General features: G+C 41.1%; 2 long non-coding RNA genes across 2 annotated transcripts in view; both read right to left on the reverse strand.

Annotated features, from left to right (window-relative positions):
• Window positions 1-1074: 1074 nt before the first annotated feature.
• Window positions 1075-12653, reverse strand: part of LOC116089069 — a 69560-nt gene continuing 57981 nt past the window's right edge. The window contains exon 3 of the long non-coding RNA XR_004118140.1: window positions 1075-1243. This is a non-coding gene — a long non-coding RNA (uncharacterized LOC116089069). The remainder of the gene's footprint in view (window positions 1244-12653) is intronic.
• On the reverse strand, window positions 9604-11161 carry LOC116089070. Its single transcript, XR_004118141.1, has 3 exons — window positions 10957-11161; window positions 10329-10419; window positions 9604-9709 (listed from the first exon to the last, which is right to left on the reverse strand). It is a non-coding gene; the product is annotated as an uncharacterized LOC116089070 (long non-coding RNA).

Consider the following 12653-nt stretch of genomic DNA (forward strand, 5'->3'; position numbering starts at 1 on the left):
CACTTGCTGACAGGAGGCTGGTACAGCTGTCTCCTGAGAGGCTCTGACAGAGCCTGACCAAAATAGATGTGGATGCACGCAGCCAAACATCAGATGAGCACAGGAACCCCAATGGATGATTTAAGGGAAGGACTGAGGAAGCTGAAGGGATTTGCAGCCCCCACAGGAAGAACAACAATATCAACCATCCAGACCTCCTAGAGCTCCCAGGGACTAAACCACAACCAAAGAGTACACATGGAGGCACCCATTGCTCCAGCTGCATATGTAGCAGAGGATTGCCTTATCTGGCATCAATGAGGCGGGGGTGGGGGAGCTTGGTCCTGTGGAGTCACAGGGGAATGCTAGGGCAGTGAGGCAGGAGTGGGTGGGTAGGTGGGTAGGGGAGCACCTTCATAGAAGAAGGGGTTTGGATAGACGATTTGCAGAGGGGGAAACAGGGAATGGGGATAACATCTAAAATGTAAAAAAATAATAATAATAGCCAATAAAAAATATTGTGAGAACACACAGAGCTCACAGTGTGAAATTGCAAGAGATCAAGAGCTCACAATCCGTACACTCATCTCCAGCAACATCCCTTCCTGCATCTTTGAGATCTCCCAACTTACTCCTCACTGGTCTGCCTGGGCTTGGTATTCAAATATTTCTGTGATTCTAGCAATGAGACCTCTAGCCTTCCCACAACTATCTCTGCTCTGCCACTCTAATATACACATGTCTGTCAAAGATTTTTAAAAATTCTTTGTAAGCTACCAAATATTCCCTGAGACTGTCACTTTTGTCAAGTTTCATATGCTTGGCATCTCTTTGAAAGAGCTGAGTATGACTTAGCAGTAACTGATCATTGTCAAAGTCCTTGTAGACATGGTTTCTTTAATAACTCGAAAGCATATTTGTGTACATGTATGTGCTACATACATATACACACACAGTCAGCTCCCACAATCACTCCCTACATATGTATATGTATATATGTGTAAATACATATGCATATATTTTATAATTTAATATATATATCATATACATACATAATATTTATTCAGATTCCCATTACCATCAAGATGTGGTTGTGTGAAGTATTTAAATATGGGTATTCTGTACTTTCCGCTTGCTCTGGATGGTAGCTGAGCCAGAATTAATGTGTACTTCCTTTGGCTGGTAGAAAGTCCATTTTTGTTTAGGTGGTCATCAACACAGGATTACTTTTAGATTGTTTGGGGGATATTTCTCTGATTCAAGGCTGATGAGAGAAAAGAAGAGGGGAGAAAGATTGGTTGAAGTACCAAACAGTACTGAGGCGTCTAAGGGAGGAAGGCTCCACAAAGCTCTCAGAGAGTCCTCAAGACAAAGCCACTGCTAAAGGAATGTGTCCTCGACATGGCCTACTTTAGTGTCTTGTCATAACTATTTGCTGAGTCCTGTGTGAAGCATATCCCTGATATAAACCCAATAATGATATTTCAGTAGTGGACTTTGAGAACTGAGAAGATCCACTGACAGCCACCAAGACAATAATGCAAGGACAAGTATGAGTCCTACAAAAGATTGCCAAGGAGCTAAATTATATGAGAAATGAATTCTCCAGAGCCTCCAGATGAGAACCCATGCCTATCCACATCCTAATGCAAGCTCTGCATGATCCAGAGTAGAGGAAGTCCATCCACAGGGTAATCCACACAAAATAACGGTGTGCTGTCTGGGGTAACGATAGGAAATCAGTGCATACTGCCTGTAGCTGGAGGTTTGTAATCAGCTTCTCCAGGCCTTCACACCTCTGTGTGTACAGTCATAGTGCAACTCCCCCTCTATAACCTACCTTACTGCTCCCCACACACATATCATTTCCTAAAAAGCTACATATTTTACTGAATTCCTTTTAATGAATTGTTTTCCCCCACTGGGGCAAGAATTTTTATCTAGTATGTTTAGTCTTGAATTATTTTTTGTAGGATTTTTTCTAACATTGGGAATAAAATATCTGAAACAATATAGTGCTGTTGTAAATTGAATGACTATATATGTATGTATGTATGTATGTATGTATGTATATATATATATATATATATATATGGATGTATGTGTATATGTATACATACATGTGTGTCTGTGTATGTGTATATTATGTTAGAGACCTGCTATCTTCTTACCTAAGCTTTCAGTGTTTTCTAACCTCCTAAGTAGTTGTCTATGCAATGTTCAGGGTTACAGATGGGTTTGAACTGTTATATGAAACACTTCACTTCAAATCTTTTAGCTTGTTCATTTTTAGGGATTTAGCTCAACCCCTCTTTCTTCATCACTTCTTGGATAATCTAGAGCCACCTACTTAGCCAAGAAAAGAAAAAATGCTAAATCCTAACTTTGTCATTATGTAGTTTATAAATCACATTGAAAATACAAACTCATTGTTCCACTGAGATCATCCATCTGAGATCCTAAAATGTATTTCTAAACTGATGTTAAACTGAGGCTTAAGATATTTGCTCAAAGTTGTGCAACTACTGTAACAGAGCAGCGTTCGATATAAAATTCTGTGTTCCTCGGTTTTATTACATTGTCCTTTGACTGGCTCGACTGGTTTTAAAAATGGGAGAGAGGCAAGGTACGTGGATACAGGTAAACTGATTTTAGAGATCTCATGGTGGGAGAGTCAGATTTTTAAGTGAGAAAAACACCAGGCTACAATACATGTAGTAAAAGTGTTCAACATACGTTATTGTTTTAGTATTCCTCAAAACAGAGTTCATGTCCTGAGTACGTTCATAATCCTTTGGCAGTTACCCACATATTCATTAGCTAAGACGAAACCCTGAAAAAAGTGCAAACCACTACTTTACATATTCTTTAATACACTTTAATTGAAAATTAAAGAGAAATATTAAGGGTAGGGGAAAATATTGCACCAACTGCCACTCTCCCATGGTATATACAGCCTTTAATGTTTTTAATTTTTAGTCTCTCACATATTACATCCAGACTGTAGTTTCCTCTCCATCCACTCCTCCTCCATTTCCCTTCAGAAAAGGACAGGCCTCCCAAGAATATCAACCAAACGTGACATAGCAGGCTGACATAGCGGGCTGACAAAGCGAGCTGCAATGAGTCTAGGCATTTCCCTTCATAGTAAGGCTGAACGAGGCAACCCAGTACGGCCTTTAATAATTTAGCATACTTTCCTCAATTGATTGTTTTAAGTATTTTTAAAATTGTGTTTTTGTGTATGTATGTGGGTCTTAGTGTGTGTGTGTGTTTGTGTGTGTATTTTTGTCTAGACATGGATATGTTTATTTGTATAGGTATCTATCTTAGTGTGGGTATATATATGTGAATGTATTTTTTTATTTATTTTATTTTATTTTTTGTGTGAATGTAATTCTTAATGTGTGTATATGTGTGTCTTAGGTTGAGTAAGTATATGTGTGTTTTAGTATGTGTGTATGAGTATATATTGTGTCTGAGTGTGGGTGTATGTATGTATACATCCATGTTTGGGTATATATACATGTATGAATATGCATGTGTGCCTCAGTGTGGGTGTATGTAGGTGTATATGTATGCATGTGAATGAATATTGTATTATGTGTATGTGTCTTAGTGTAGGTATGTATAGGTGTATCTAAGTGTAGGTATGTGTATGAGTACACGTTTGTCTTACTGTAAGTACGGGTATGTTATTGGTATCTTATCATGGATATATATTTGTGTTACTTCCCTTAGTATGTCTACATGTGTGTCTACTGTGATTATGTATATATGAGTACAGGTGTCTAGGGAGGCAAGAAACTATGGAGGATCCCCAGAACTGTAGTTAGACAGTTCTGAGCCACCTGACATAAATGCCGAGAGCCTATTGTGTCTTCTTCAAGAGTAGGGCATGCTCTTAACTCATGAGCTACCTTTAGGACCATCAACTAAGTTTTATACATTTTTTGCATATTACAAATAAAACTAAAGCCTTATAGAAATTATTTATTTTATAATATTATAATAAGATTACACCATTTTTCCTTTCCTTTCTGAAATCCTCACATATACCTCTTCTTATTCTTTTTCAAATTCATGAATTGCCCTTCATGAATTGTTGTTATATGCATATATATGTATACATTTATATTCCTAATTATGTAAATGCAACTTCTTCAGCCTAATGCTACCTGTATGTATGTTTTCAAGGTTGAACATTTAATATTGTGAGAACCAGAGAAAGAGGAAGTTGCTATGAAACTGTATCTCCTAGAAAAGTCAGAAACAGCACAAATATGACCTGGATGGCAGCAGTAGACATGCTGATATGGGGAAGGAAATCCCAGGAGCCTCAGCCCTGTAGGAAGAACTACAGGGAATTAGGAGATGCTGCAAGCTGGAAGAATGGTCCTACCCAGGGAAGAGCACATCAAGAGGTATCTAACACCAAATGGGCAGCCTGGGAGTCTTAAAACCCTCTCCTCCCAGATATACAGAAGACAAATATTTTTAAAACTAACATAACTTTCAAATCAATCATATACATATATAAATATTATCAAAATCTTGTGGTACTCGTGTTGAAATTAAATTATCTCCATGATACTAAGAAGTAAGACTAAAAAGAGGCAATAAAACATTCTTCCTCCACGAAGTTTCTCCCCCCATGTTTTCTCCATGATGCTATGATGAAACATGAAAGAGTTCACCATAGGCTTATGTTATGCTCTTGGATGTCCCAGAACTCTGTATAGTACATTTTTCTTCTTGAATTACTCACTCTAAGGTATTGTGTTGGAACAGTAGAAAACAAAGACAATATGAATGACTGTGATTTATTTTGTATTTTAAGAGCTACTACATTATCCTAAAGTTCTCCTCAAGCTTTCTTTTTCATTAAGCCCAATATTTTGTTCTGTCCAGTGTCAAAAATTAAATATATTATTCCTGAATTATAACTGCTAGATAATTTTCATGAAATGATTAAATCACAACTCGTGTATTCGTTCTAGATAAAATTTAGTTCTTTCAGTGTTTCTTCTTTTATTAAAAAAACACTAAAAAAAAAAAACACTAAAGTAGATAATCTTAAAATATGATTTCCTAGAGCACATTTGTAAAAATTTCTCTGGACAATATTTTTATAACAATATTTGTTGCATCATAAGGTATGGAAAATTTTAGCCTCCCTTGATTTTTGCAAAATTTTACTCCTTATAAAGATTCATTATGTCATCGTTCACATCACCATAGCAGGTTATGATAGTTCTCTTCAAATCTTTGTCAGCAAGTGAGGTGATGCGTGTCTCTCTGTGTCTATATATATCTTTATCTGTGTGTGTACATTTTGTGTGTGTGTACATTTTGTGTGAATGTGTGTGTATAGATATAGATATAGATGTATATATAATACTAAAAAGACATTTTAGCCACAATAAGACATTCCTCCATGATGTTTTTACCCTCTCCTGTGTTTTCTCCATGATGCTGTGTGTGTGTGTGTATACCACAAAAGCATACATTTTATCCTTAGTATGAATAATTTTGATATGTGTCTTGCAAAGATCTATCTCATATTTTATGTTTGCCTTTTAAACTAGGTCATCAAGCCAATTTTGAATTTCATTGTCAAATTTATCAGTCTTTTCCTCTAAGGCTCTTTTTTGTGTTATTTAAAATAGACATCCTCTTGATGCTCAGTCACCTAAGTTCATGGTTCCCATTGAATGGTTTTTTGAATGCTCCAGTCTGGTGGTTCCTGTATCCTATCCCTCCCTCCTCATCTTCAAGTTTAGGGGTTATAACAACAATGTCAGTTAGCTGCTTCCTAACCCTATAATTCTTTGTCTTTATTAGTTGGTTATTCTTTTTCTTTTCTAGTCAGCATTTACTGTAATTTTTTATTAATTTACTTATTCCTTTATTTATTTTATAGGGAAAAATACCAACATTTATTATCAGGAAGCCATAGGGGAAAACAATGGCTGAGCAGATGGCATGTCTTCTGTAAGGATTCCTGTTTCAGGAAAGGCAAGATGGCCTGAGGCACCTGCTCTTAGGCTTCTGCTGGTTATCGCATCCACCTCGACCAGCAAGAAATACGCGACCCAGGAGCTCTTCTTTTAGCAGTTTATTCAGGAACCTTCAACAGTCTTTAGCACCAAGGGCAATGCCCTCGGCTATTAAACTTCATCACCAAGGGCAATGCCCTCAGCCATTAAGCACTCCCAAGCTTAGCCAATCCCAATGGGCCACGTGGCAAAAGCGGATAGGTCACCAAATGCAGAAGCAACCAAGGGCAGCAAGCATAGCCAAATAAAGGCTTTGTTTATTAGACTGCTCGCCAGCACCGTCTCGGGATGTGGTTCAAGCAGCTTTCCACAGCTGGTAAGGCCTATCTGGAGTCAGAGGCTCCCTGAGCAGCCACACCTGACTGTTCCTGGCTTCCAGTTTCTCTGTCCTTGACTGGATGGTTCTCTTTGAGACTCATAAGGTGACCACAGCCCATTTCTTCCTTTGTACTTTGATGTGGGTTACATCTATGGACCATGTCTGGCTACTGTTTGTCTCCAATTTCTTTGTTTCTGAATAAAAGGTTGTATCCCTCAGGGCTTCTATGTGTACAGCAGCCCATTCCACTTCTAATTTGACCTGGGTCACAGACTTTGTTCAGCAAGACCTGACTGCTGCCTGTCTCTAATTACTCTGTCCCTGTGTGGATGGTTGTTGGCCTTGGGAGTGGGGAGCTGGTCAAATCCCATTGTCTTCACACTGTAGGGATGTTAGTTGCAGGCTTTCTGGGAATTAAGACAGGACTGCAGTTTGTCTCCAGTTTCTGAATGAATGGTTATGCATCTCGGAGCTTTTATGTGGACAGCACTCCTTTCCACTCTTTGTTCTAATTCCATCTGGGTCAGAGGCTCCCTGGGCAGCAACAGCTGGCTGCTGCTGGCCTCCAGTTCCCCTGTACTTGACTGAATGGTTCTCTTTGGGACTCATAAGGTGACCACAGCCCATTCCTTTCTTTGTACTTTGATGCAGGTCAAAGGCTTTATGGTCAACAACTAACTGCTGTTAGTTTCCAATTCCTCTGTATGAATGGCTGTGCCCTTTGTGGCTTCTATGTGGACAGCTGCCCACTGCAATCTCCATTCAAATTTTGATCTGGGTCACAGGCTCTTTGGACATCAACACCTGACTATTGTTTGTCTCCATTCCCCTGTAAGTGAATGGTTGATTGTGCTCCTTGGAGCTAGCCTGCACACAGCTCATTCTTCTTGCAGGTCTGCTATGGTTTGGGTCATAGAGACCCTCAGAAGAGTGGGAAGAACTACCCAAGTAGAATGTCAGTGGTTCCACTTTATATCCTTGTACCTTTAATGGGTCATCTACATTATGCACTAAGATCTAGACCAGAACATTTATGAGGGATTGTAGTTCAACTGCTGTATTTTAGATGAGGTTTTCTCTACTACTTCCTATGTCTGACCTGTAACTGGTGCAGGGCTTTCATTCTTCAAAGAATCCCCCTGTCCCTTGTATTTTGTGCTGAGGTTCCCATATTGCACTGCATTCCTTGTGATGTTCTTCAAGGAGCATTTAGGAGGAGCCTACCTTTTTCTTGGTATATTAAACTAGGACTGACTCTCAATCTTATCTGTATCCTTAAGCTGGGTGGAACTCTGCATAGAAGGCCTTACTTTCCCAGTCTTTGTCCCTGGCTTATGCCTCTAGATATCACAGTACTTGGTCTCTCAAGGGGATTAGAAATTGCCATTCTTTGCTATGGTCTTTGAATCGCCTCACTCTGATCATGACTCATGAAGGCATCAGCTAAGCCCTGTGAAGTCTTGGGGTTTTGGCATCTTTTCTGGAAGCTAGGTAGTGAGTGCAGTGAAGAGAAGCTGATTGTGGCAAGGTGTACTCTACTGGGGCCACATGAATGATAGCTCACAGGTCAGGCCTGTGGCTGTTTGCTTGATCTCAAGTCAATCTTACTATATACACTTTTGTTTTTAGAGCCATCTCCCCTGGGTGCTATCAAGTAGTGTTTGGAGAAGACTTAGGCTTCTGTTGGCCTCTACAGACTCAAAGTCCTTGAGACTGATATTGATGGCTCATCCATTGGGAATATCACTGGATCCCACACTCACTCTTCATGTATGAGGTGGCTCTTCTTTTACCTTCAGTGTGTTGGCTTATTTGGCCACTGAAGGTGGGACTCTATCTTCAAGGCTCACAGTTGTTACACTCCAGTGGGGATGACCTGAGGTCATATCCTCAGACCTCTTGCATGGTGCATGCTTGGCCATTCCTGGACTGGTATTTAGTTGCAGGATGCCTCTCCCATTTCCTTGGATAGCCCTGCTCTTATAGGGTTTTGCCTGGAGGCAGAAAGCACTGAACTGAATACTTCCAGTATCTGCTGGATGGGCCCTTGAGGGTCTGTGGCTGGTACCATGTGGAGGGGCTCTTTGGGATCTCCTGAACCTCTGGAGTTGAGTATTCAAACAGAGGACTTTGCAACAGTTTCTCTCCTGTCCCTCCTGGATCTTCATGATGCAATTTTTCCAGGATCATGGCAGCTTTGGAATAGTATTCAGCCTTGGAAACACAGGGTAGACTCCCTTTGAGTTTAACAGGAAGCTGCATGATGCTTGACTCAAACTTCATTTGGGTATTTGGATCAAGGAAGGAGAGGTTCTCAGTGATGTTCATAGAGGATAGCTTGTCTGTTTTCAGTGCAAGGTTTCTGGGTTCCAACCCTTCCCACAAGTGCTACTTGAAATACAGGGCAGGTCTTTGGCCCCAACAGAGACCCTTTTTGATGGTGTTAAGCTTATCACACTTCACTATGGACTTCTTTAAGGGCACCCCCATGGGCACAGGACCTATCATCTGGCTTCACTTGTAGCTTTTGGAATTGAGAATGGAAGGCTGATCATGGTGGGAGAATTCAGGCATGTTCTTGCAATAACCATCACTGTTTGCTTGAAAATGTCCCTGACGCTCCCTCAGTTCCCTGGATGGGAGGAATCTGAAGGGGATCCCTTGTTGTTCCCCCATATTAGTTGCCTTGTCTTCATTCTGTGGTTCCTCATAATGCTGGAGCCTCTGACAATGCTCAGAAGAAATGGAGGCTGACCTGATAGCTTTAGTGTGCAGGGTGTCCTTGGACAAGTTGTCAGTGGTAGGACATGCTATTTCACAGGCCCTACTCTGGAATGAAAAAGGTGTTTGGTTTAGTATAGAGCTTGGGAGGTTTTGCAGTTCCTGGATCTCTGTCACACCTACCAATCTTGGTGTCACAAATTGGTGGGGCAATGGCCAATGGCCAGTCCTGGAAAAGCTGTGAAGGTCCTTTACCCAGGGATAGAGCTTGGAAAAGGCCACTTTCATCACTAAAACTCATGGTTTTACATCCTCCCAAGGAGGATTTCCTGGAGACCCAGGTAGTAGCCACAACTGTCTCAGAGCACAGTTGTGCCCCAGAAAAGTTGGTTAAATTTCTGCTGTATAAGATCTTATAAGACCTTGAGGTAAGCCAAAGCTGAGGGAGAGAAATCTGATTCAGTTTCTTTTTAGAGTTCTAAGAGGGGAAGGGAGTGGAATCCAGTAAATGATGCTGGATGGGGCTTACACACATTATAATGCATTCTGCGTATGTGCGTTCTTGACTGTTTCTATAACCTTTTACCATAGTAGTTTTCTTCCTCATGTTGATCTGCCTCCTCTTCACCACCTGCCAGTTAGAAACAGCACAAATGAACTTGGGTGTCTTCTCTCTAGTAGACAAGCTGCCTGCTTTCTGTGCTCATGGATAACTTGAAACCTGCATTTTCCAGGAAGTGCTTTCTCATTCATCCTCGACTCATTCATATTGTGCATAAACACATTTCCTTTTAGCCTTGTTGGGAAAACAGCAGAAAAGGCTGTCTATGCCACACATACCATGGATGTCCTCAGTCAGTGTTACTCAGAAAGGATCCAATCCAAGGCTGAGCTCTGCAGCTGTCTCTGGGCTGTCAGGTGACATCTGCTTCCTAGGACCAGAGAAGATTTAAGCCCTGATCTGAGGCCCTTGATCTCATCACCTGCTTCATATCAGCTCAACAAAAACAAAAGAAAGTGCTTGCGCAGAGGATAGGTGACCTTCCTCAGAGCTTGTCCTGTGTTCCCACCAACTCAAAAATCCAGTCTGTCCATGGAACCCTAGTAGTCATTAATGGCTTCTCTGCCACTGTCAGGTACAGATGGTCTGAGAGCTTCAGGCAGGTATCTCAGGCCTCTCTCACCTCTGTCCTGCCTGCCAGCCCCTGCAGACTGAGATGTTGCTGCTCTTTCTAGAGATTTCCACTCACCTGTCTGTAGCTAGACTTTTACTACTTTGTCGGTTCTTCTTACTTCCACTCTTCTCCACTCCTTTTCTTCCACCTTTTTAATCCCCTAACACTAGATAAGAGAGAAAATAAGAATAAACAGGAAAGGAGGAGATGTTATTGTTAGACTATCTCCTGCTGACTGGGGAGGCAGGTGAGTTCCTTTGGGGCATGTTTGATCTTTACCATCAGGATATCCAATTTCTTCTTCTTTGTACATTATTACTTATTGTTAAGTAGTCACCACAAACCCCAGCAACTAATAGCAAACAACTAACAAAAATCAACAACACACCATGCCTCTCAAGGACCCTCTGGAAAGTCCCAGAATTCCAAATGTCACAGAAATGAGAAATTATCTCTGGCTAGCAGAATTACACCCCGGACTAAAGAATGAGGCAAATCCCAGTTAGCTGCTGAGGACAGTTGGAAACAATCCCATATCCCACACCTGAGATTAAAACAAAATATATTCTTATATCTCTGTTTTTTATTTTTAGAGATGACATTTTTTTACTATACCTGTCGTTTTCTTTCTAGGGAATGTGAGAGTAACAATTATGAACAAAAGACTGTCACACCATTGTGTGTCAAACAAGGCTTTCCTCACCTTTGGGATGTTCTTTTCACTCCCAGGTGGTGGTGACCCATTCAGGAATAGGATTAGTAGGAAGAAGAGCCCCACTCTTCACATAATGGCAAAATTCATGTCCATTACTATGGACATAGAGCTGGGGCTCCTCCACAAGTCAATAACACTATTCATCAGAAGGAGAAAATTCTCCATCTTCTGAATTGCAGTGTACCTTTCAGGCCACTGAGTCCTGGAGTACAGCATCTGGCTTGTCAAGAGGGGTCAGGCCTCATTACACAATCGAGCCCTCCTCATCACAAAGGGCTATGTGCAGGAGGGAGGGTGCCATGGCCCCTCCCCAGCCTAGAGCCCAATAGTCCCACCTGCCTCCTGGCTTTTTCTACTTCCTCCTTCCAAATCCTGCTGCTGAAGCAGTCAAAGATAGATCTCTGTTCATGTTTTGTTTCTCCTCTTTGAGCCCCAAAATTCCCCTCCCTCCTGGAAGATGTCTGCTTGAGTCCATCAGCTCCTTCGATTTTCATAAAGTGGGCTTCTCTGTGGAACTTGGGTTGTTTCTTAGGGACTGTTGCTCTCAGGATGTTGTCTGATTGCATATCCATGTCTTTTCATTCTGAGATTATGGTTTGGTTTTTTTTTTCCAGTAAATTATTTTTTATTAATTCTTTTATTTATTTACATTTCAAATGTCCCCCTTCCTGATCAATTTTTTTTCTATCAACTAATCAGGGGCAATTCTTTTTTTTTAATCTTTTTTTACTAGATAGTTTCTTTATTTACATTTCAAATGTTATCACCTTTCCTGATATCCCCTCCAAAACCCTCCTATCCTATCCCCCTCCCCCTGCTCACCAACCTACCCACTCCTACTTCCCTGTCCTGGCATTCATCTACATTGGGACATCAAGCCTTCTCAGGACCAAGGGCCTCTCCTCACATTGATGTCCAACAAGGCCATCCTCTGCTACATATACAACTGGAGCCATGGGTCCCTCCATATATATTCTTTGGTTGGTAGTTTAGTACCTGGGAGCTCTGGAGGTACTGGCTGGTTCATATTGTTGTTCTTCCTATGGGACTGCAAGCTCCTTCAGCTCCTTCAATCCTTTCTCTAGCTCCTCCACTGGGGACCTTGTGCTCAGTCCAGTGGTTGGCTGAGAGCATCCACCTCTGTATTTGACAGGCATGTTCAGAGCCTCTCAGGAGACAGCTATATCAGGCACCTGTCAACAAGCACTTGTTGGCATCCACAATAGTGTTTGGGTTTGGTGACTATATATGAGATGCATCCCCAGGTGAAGCAGTCTCTGGATGGTCTTTCCTTCAGTCTCTGCTCCACACTTTGTCTCAGTATCTCTTCCAATAGATATTTTGTCCCCTCCCCCACAAGAAGGACCAAAGACTTTGGTCTTCCTTCTTCTTGAGCTTCATTTGGTCTGTGAATTGTATTTTAAGTATTCTGAGTTCTGGGCTAATATCCACTTATCAGTGACTGTATACCATGTTCATTCTTTTGTGATTGTGTTACCTCACTCAGGATGACATTTTCTAGTTCATCCATTTGCCTAAGAATTTCATGAATTCATTGTTTTTAGTAGCTGAGTAGTATTCCATTGTATAAATGTACCACATTTTCTGTATCCACTCCTCTGTTGAGGGACATCTGAGTTCTTTCCAGCTTCTGGCTATTATAAATAAGGCTGCTATGAACATAG

This window comes from Mastomys coucha, unplaced genomic scaffold, assembly GCF_008632895.1.
Source record: "Mastomys coucha isolate ucsf_1 unplaced genomic scaffold, UCSF_Mcou_1 pScaffold14, whole genome shotgun sequence".
Taxonomy (NCBI): domain Eukaryota; kingdom Metazoa; phylum Chordata; class Mammalia; order Rodentia; family Muridae; genus Mastomys; species Mastomys coucha.